Below are 8395 nucleotides of genomic sequence, written 5' to 3'. Positions count from 1 at the left end.
AACCCCTAAACTTAAATGGCTGCATGTGTGCGGATGTGTTGAGTGACACTTAGATGGTGACTCCAGCTGTGATGAACTAGGGCCGGTGCAAGATAGACTTGTACGATCTGTGTCCTGTATATGGCAAGTCAGTCTAGGATGGGCTGGAAAGGGCTTCTACAGCAACTACAGTACTGGGCAGACCTTTATGGTTTGTGTCCCGCAAATGACTAGACAAATTTGAACAGGCTGGAGTGGGCTTCGACATCAACTCCAGCAGTTGGAACATAAGGACAGGGCTGGATGGACTTCTATGGTCTATGTCCCAGAAATGCCAAAGAAAGGCAATGATCAATATTTTACATCACATTCATTGTTGATTTAATCATGAATTGATAATGAGTGTGATAGTTGGGCAGACTGGATGGACCACTCAGGTCTTGATCTGCCGTCACTTACTATTATGTTATACACGTTACTATCTAGACAGTGATTCTAAATATCCACAGATAGAAGTGACTAAGGCTTTAATCTAGGTAATGGCTGCCATTATTCGGATAAACGTCTTTGAATATGAGATCCGATACTGCTAACAGACTATCTGACACCTCCTACAACACATAACTGATGAAAAAATACCTTTATTTGTTTTTGAAACCTCATCATGTCATGAGATACATTTACATACACTCATTCTCCAATGTATGCAAATCTGTCTCATCCATATTTATTACAGATAATCTTAAAACCAAACTGCATAGGTGTATTTCTGAGTCAGGGAACTGTGCCCATTCTGAGTCAGGAAAGCACCAAGTTAGGTTTTCAGAGGACAGACTTAAAAGAGTTAAACAGGTCATTAGTCCCTCGGCTGCTTTACTCCAATGTGGGTAGAAAGGAGCAGTGCATGGCTGGTTATTTCTCCTAAATGTGGTTTTGATCTTCAAACATATTTACAAGAAAAGAGAGAGAGACGGTGCTTAGGTCCTGAGCCTCTGTGCTGCTGCTCTGTTCTGAGAAATTGCAGATCCTTGAGGGATAAGAAGGAAATAAATGATTTGACATTTTTCTGTATCTTTCCTTTTTTTTCTCTCCCTCTCTCTTTGCCCATAAGGAATCTGAGTAACAAATGAAACACTTTCCACTGTGTTAGGCTGATGTATTTCTATAATTTTATCTTTGCACTTAGACCCCAGAAGACACAGAATGAGCAAGTGAGAGATTGTATTTAGGGGTGGACTGGAAAGAAGTGGGTAGGGGGTTGAGGTAGTATATGTCATGGACTCTTTAGAAAAATACGCTTTTGACAGGCCATCACACTAGCAGAAGATGCAGAATTTCTAAGGAGAAATTGAAAATGAGAGAAGGGGAATGGAGCTGGTACTCCTTTGGGGAGAGGAGGAGACTAGAAATTCCGTACTGATGCAAATGTTGAGATGATATGATACGTGTTGCAGTTTTTCAAGTATAGGAGTAGATTCAGTAAATGGTGCCAAAATATTGGCACTGAATAAAATCCGCTTTAGCGTAATTCTATAAGGCATGCCTAAAGCTTGGTGCAGTTTATAGAACCAGTGCGGTTTATAGAACCAACCTAACCATCCAGCGGACCAATCAGATCTACCCATAAACTAGATAGTTGGAATGGAAAAGGCACAAGCTCACAGCAACCAACCCAGACCCAAGCACTTGACACACCTTTCCAAAACTTACAACCCTACCCACCCTACGTACTACGTACCCACTGTCCACCAAAGAACAACCAGGCCTGACCAGTGATTTAACCCTATTTGACTATGTTGTGATCCTATTCGACTCTCTTTGTAACTGTTTAACAATGAATCATGTAAACCACACTGAATCTCCTAAGGTCTTTATCTAACCCAATACTTCTGCGAGAGACCCCAGGGGTCTGTGCTGGGACCGCTGCTTTTAACATATTTATAAATGACCTAGAGATAGGAGAAACTAGTAAAGTAATTTAATTTGTTGACGACACAAAGTTATTCGAAGTCGTTAAATCGCGGGAGGACTATGAAAAATTACAAGAGGACCTTATGAGACTGGGAGACTGGGCATCTAAATGGCAGATGACGTTTAATGTGAGCAAGTGCAAAATGATGCATATGGGAAAAAGGTACTCGAATCATAGCTATGTCATGCAAGGTTCCACGTTAGGAGTCACCGACCAAGAAAAGGGATCTAGGTGTCGTCGTTGATGATACGTTGAAACCTTCTTCTCAGTGTACTGCAGCAGCTAAGAAAGCAAATAGAATGTTAAGTATTATTAGAAAAGGAATGGAAAACAAAAATGAGAATGTTATAATACCTTTGTATCAGTCCATGGTGCGACCGCAGCTCGAATATTGTGTTCAATTCTGGTCGCCACAACTCAGAAAAGATATAGTGAAATTAGAAAAGGTGCAGAGAAGGGCGACGAAAATGATAAAGGGGATGGGATGACTTCCCTATGAGGAAAGGCTAAAGCGGCTAGGGCTCTTCAGCTTAGAGAAAAGACGGCTGAGGGGAGATATGATAGAGGTCTATAAAATAATGAGTGGAGTGGAATGGGTAGATGTGAAGAATCTGTTTACGCTTTCCAAAAATACTAGGACTAGGGGGCATGCGATGAAGCTAGAAAGTAGTACATTTAAAATAAATCGGAGAAATGTTTTCTTCACTCAACGTGTAATTAAACTCTGGAATTCATTGTCAGAGAATGTGGTAAAGGTGGTTAGCTTAAAAAAGGTTTGGATAGCTTCCTAAAGGAAAAGTCCATAGACCATTATTAAATTGGACTTAGGGAAAGTCCACTATTTCTGGGATAAGCAGAATGTTTTGTACTTTTTTGGGATCCTGCCAGGCATTTTTGACCTTAATTGGCCACTGTTGGAAACAGGATGCTGGGCTTGATGGACCTTTGGTCTGTCCCAGTATAGCAATACGTATGTACTTATGGGCTCTACAGACTCTCGCTGTCTTTATCGAACTGTTAGCCCCACTTTATACCTTGTAACCGCCCCCATTGTTCCATGTAAGCCACATTGAACCTACAATTAGGTGTGAAAATGCGAGATACAAGCGCAATAAATAAATAAACAATGTTTAAGTATTATGGCCATCTGCAAATGTAGGTGCAACCATTTGCACCAACAAAAACAAGGTGAAAATACCCGTGCCTAAATTTATGCACAGAGCACTATTATTCTGTAATTACATGCATAACTCAAAGCCACACCCCCATTCCGCCCTGAAACACCCATGACCGTCCACTTTCCATGTCCCATTTTTTTGGACCATGTGTAAAGTTTAGGCGCAGATCCTGTGCCTAAATGTATGCGTGTAACACCCAATTAAATCTAATTAGTACCAACAATTGCCATTATTGGCACTAATTGGCTTGTTATTCAATTAAAATGCATGTGAATATTGGCAACGTGTCTAAATCTGCGCTCACACATTTTTGGCGACCTTTACAGAATCAGGGGGATAGTGTGCTTATGTGTGCTGTTCGTCAAATTAGTGGACATGTGTGAATGTGTGTTTGTGTATATTGTTTACTAATATGAATGTATTCATATGTTTATGAATATACAGGTGTGCAGATCTATGCTAATGCATAAATGTGTGTATCAATATTAGCACACGTGTGTGCTAGTAGATGAAAGCATGTGTATATGCAGATGTTTGGGGATTCACATTGGGGAGAAACCATTGCACCAGCAGGTGAATGAATAGATCCCTGTTTTTGAAACTATAAGCATCCTTTTAACCATATAGACCGAATATCCACACTTTCTCTCACACTAACAACTCCAAGTGGATAATAATACTAAATATCAAAACGAAATATTGATATTCTCGTTTTGATATTTAGTAGTATTATCTACTTGGGGTTGTTAGTGTGAATCTATAAGCATAACATCTCTGATATTATCTCATGCTTTCATTCATTGATGTTTGATTTATGTGCTTATTTTTCTTCATCCTAGCAAATAAACATCCTTCTGAGCAGCCTATGCTAAGGGGTGGGGCAAACAATACCTCCCCTTCTCAATGAGGTCAATCAGGCTTTAATAATCGAGTATTAATGGACTCCAAGACAGGGAAGTTCTTTTCTGAGACTGACCCCAGCTGGCTACTCAAATAGGGAAAATGTTATCTACATCCAAGAGAATGAATACATTTTCCAGCAACCTAAAGTAATGGGGAAGATCATTTTCTCCAGTGAAGCACCACTTATAACATGTCATTTACTGAAACGGGCAATTTCAAATTGCCTATAGTGTTGCAAGTTACGCTGCATTTTAGTACCTTTGTACATTGTATCAAATCAACGAGGAATTATCTAGCAAATTTTCTTTTGAAAACTGGCTGTAGTGTACATACCAAAAAAGAAATTGGAATGAAACTTGCCATTGAGGCAAAAAATAATATCTTTACATTGAAGCAAATAAAGTTAATGAGTTGAACCACTAGATAACCAAGGAGCATTCAGGGAAGACAACATAATATCAAAAAAATTAAACAAATTCGTTTGTAAAGATGTTATTGGGATCATACCCATATTGGAAACATTGTTTGACGGTGATAATTCAGAGCAACTAAAGCAAATCACTGTAAATTTACTAGAGTAAATTGACAATTTAAGGGTTACAAAGTGGTTTACATATTATATACAGGTACTTATTTTGTACATGGGGCAATGGAGGGTGAAGTGACTTGCCCAGAATCATAAGCAGTGGGAACTGAACCTAGTTCCCCTGATTCTCGGGCCATTGCACTAACCATTAGGTTACTCCTCTACTTCGTATCTCTAAGAACAGATGGCATTCAGTTCAGAATTCTGAAAGAACTCAAACATGAAATGACTAACCCATTACAAGCAATACGTAGCCTATCCTTTAAAATAGCGACAGTACCTGAGGACTGAAATGTAGTCAGTTTTTTGAAAAAGGCTCTAAGGTTGACCAAGGAAGCTATAGACAAGCGAACCTGATGTTGGAAGAGACAATTCTAAAAATCAAAAATTACCAACCATAAAGATAGAAGTGGTTAATGAGAATGCATCAGCCTTGGGTTAGCAAAAGGGGACATCTTGCCTTACCAATTTATTGTTTCATTTTCAGTTCAATGTAAATATATTTGTAACCTGCCTATCATTACAGTTCTATCACTCATAATAATATAACACAATCAAAGTAGGGCAACATTTTTTTTTAAGATAAAGATGATGCCATTGATGTGGTGAATTTGGATTTTGTATTTGAATTTTCAGAAGTCAAAGTTCCACTTCAAGAAATTAAAAAATGATGGAATAGGATGCAATATCTTATCATAGCTTAATAACCGGTTAAAAGGAAAGCATAAAGTAAAATAAAATAGTAGGCTTTCCAAATAAAAAGTCAATAATGGAGGGATCCTTTTACCAAGCTGCGGGAAAAAGGGCCCTGCGCTAGCGGCCGGAGCTGTTTTTCTCATGCGCCAGGGCCTTTTTTTACCACAGTGGGTAAAAAGACCCCAGACATGCATGGCCATGCGGTAAGAGATCTCTTACCGCATGGCCATGCGACAATGAGCCCTTACCGCCACCCACTGAGGTGGCGATAAGAGCTCCTGCGCTAATCCGGTGGTAAGTGGATAGGGTGTGGCGATGCCCTGTTAACTCCAGGTTACTGTCGTGCAAGCCATTTTCAGGGGTTTTCTTTTTCCCCTGGAAATAGCACGCACACAGGGTGGGACTACCACCGTTGGCCACGTTGGGCCGGCAGTAGTCCTGGAAGAGCGAGTGGTAAGCCCGCATTGGGCTTGCCATCGCTCTGTAAAAGGGACCCGGAGTGCCGCATGATTTGTACTGGGACCTGTTTTTTTTTTTAACATATTCATTAATGTTCTGGAAAAAAGAAGCAAGGTGTGAGATGACCCCGCCAGCAAAGGTAGGCAGGCAGGCAGGGGCAAGGAGGCGAGGCGGGGGGGGGGGGGGGCAGCAGGGCAACACTCAAAATGTGCCCCCAACCTCTGGCCCCCTCCCACCGTAAGGTCTGGCTATGCCCCTGCCCTCTAGGCACCTATATACGAGCACACTTACAGAATGCCCTCCACATGGCAAGGTTATCCATTTTAAACTGAGGTAGGATTTGGGGTGTCCTTTAGGTGGAGCTAAAATAAGGCTGCCAGCTGGATCCAGATTCACAGGACAGGGTTGATCCAGTCTTGAGTTTACACCGTTGCATGTAAGGACTTGTCGTTCCAATTTCCCCATTGCATTCCCTAAGAGAAACACAACTACAACTCCCAGCATACACTGGGTTTAAAAACACAGGACTGGATCAACCCCGTCCTGCAAATCTGGATCCAGTTGGCAGTCTTAGGCTAAAACTATACAGAGAGTGGTGATATTCATTCATTCTCCACATAACTTATGCTCTCAAGTCTGAATACAAAACTAGCAGGGATAACTTTATATGGATGAATTATTCATTCAAAGTTATGGAGGCTTTCTCATTGTTCAGCTCCACTGAAAATCTGCATAACTTAAAATGGATAACTTGTGCATTTTAAGTTATGCATTGTCTGCTGGCCTGAATATTACCCCCATCCAGTTTAATACCTTACATATTTAAGCATATACTTTAACCATGTGTTTGGCAGAATGATATTCAGTTGGCGTTATCATATTGAAAACGAAACAATTACTTTTAGACATGTGGAGTGTACTTTTCTATTAGGTCACCTAGGTTAATTGGGTAGGAAAGTGCTTATTTTATAAAGACAATATGTGCTTTTATAAAATACTAGCAAAAATACTACCAAAACCGCATCTATATTGATGGGGCTGACATTTATGCCTGCTCAGAAGTATAAGGTACGTCTATACATCATGCGCCACCCAAATTCCTTCACTGAACCTCCAAAGAGGGTGATTTGTATAACAGATTGTCTAGGCCAGACTTCTTCATTGCCAAGCCTAGGGGCCAATGGTGGCCCCCATTAACCCTCATGTGTGGCTCCCTAACTTTCTTCACTCAATAATATATACTCCTGACTTCCAGTTTGGCAGTAATGGGGACCAGACATACCTGAGAGAGCTCTGAGGAAGTACCCCCTTTGGAGATCATATTGACCTCCGACACATGGCAGCCCTGGTGTTGTAGCGTCTGCTAGAGATCTCCAATGAGAGTTGGGAGCAATTTTTCAGGGCAGGGCTGAAGCAAGTGAAGCCCCAGGCTGTCCCAAAATGGCGGTGGATTTTATTTCTCCGGGAGAAAGGGGGAAGGAAGAGCCCTTCTAAATCGGTGAATGCTCATACTGCAGTTGAGGACAGAACTTTGACCCAAATATTGCAAGAATTCCACAAGGCCAAAATAGAAATTGTGGAGCAAATAGTTACCTGGCTGCAGGAACAGATAGGGGCTTGGTGGAAGCCAAAATTCTGGACCTGCAGGAGGATCAGGCAGGAGATTGGAAGGAGATGGACTGCATTTTTCAATGCCTGGAGGAGTTGCATGACCAGATCAAGGACCAGGAGAATCAAAGTCATCGGTCCAATTTGAGGATAGTTGGGCTTCTAGAAGGACTCCAATCCGGTCACATATTTTTAGCGGCTTCTTCAACATTGCTTCCCCTCAACACTTGCCTCTTCATCCTATGAGGTGGAGCGGGCCCATCAGGAGCTGTGACTTAAGACTGACCGCTCCATGCCTCCCCATGCCCTGATTGTATAGCTCCTCCATTTCACTGAGGCCGATTTGGTACTCAGACAAGAACGGAAAGACCAGCAATCTCAATTTGACAATGTGGTGCTATGGATTTTCCCAGACCTGAACTTGTCCATGGTATGCAAGAGAAAAGAGCTATGGCTCTACAGGAAGGCTTTTACAGATCATGGCCTACAGGCGGGCATCTGGCACCCGGCACACCTGGTAGTGACTCATGATGGAAAAAGGATATTTCTTAATTCTCTGACAGAGACTAAAGTGCTTCTTAAGACACACACAAGTATTTCACCTCAACTGGCTTCCTAAAGGTCTACCAGGCCCCCGAAATTCAGAGTTGGTACTAGAAGACAGCCATTATTGGCTGCAGTGTTAAAAACGCCTGCTAAGCTTTGAGCCAGTGGCGTTCACCCTCAGTCCTCAGTTCTTTTCAGGAGGAACAAGATCCATCAGCCCTGGCTGCGGGGCCTAGACTCATGGAGGAGGAGCAGCTGAAAACTGCAGAATGCAGACATATCCGGGGCTAGCTCCTCACAAGAACAGCTGCCCTTGGACCGAGTCAGAGAGGGCAGCGTGATGGTGGCGTTTGTCTGTGGGGTTTGTCAGAGCCCTTACTTACAAGTATAAGAGACTTTCTTCGCACTTGTAATGGACTTTGTTTATACTTATATTGCTGAAGGTGGAGAAGGTGCTTTTTGTATTGG

This window comes from Microcaecilia unicolor, chromosome 5 (assembly GCF_901765095.1).
Source record: "Microcaecilia unicolor chromosome 5, aMicUni1.1, whole genome shotgun sequence".
Classification (NCBI taxonomy): domain Eukaryota; kingdom Metazoa; phylum Chordata; class Amphibia; order Gymnophiona; family Siphonopidae; genus Microcaecilia; species Microcaecilia unicolor.
Note: the sequence above shows the minus strand (reverse complement) of the source record.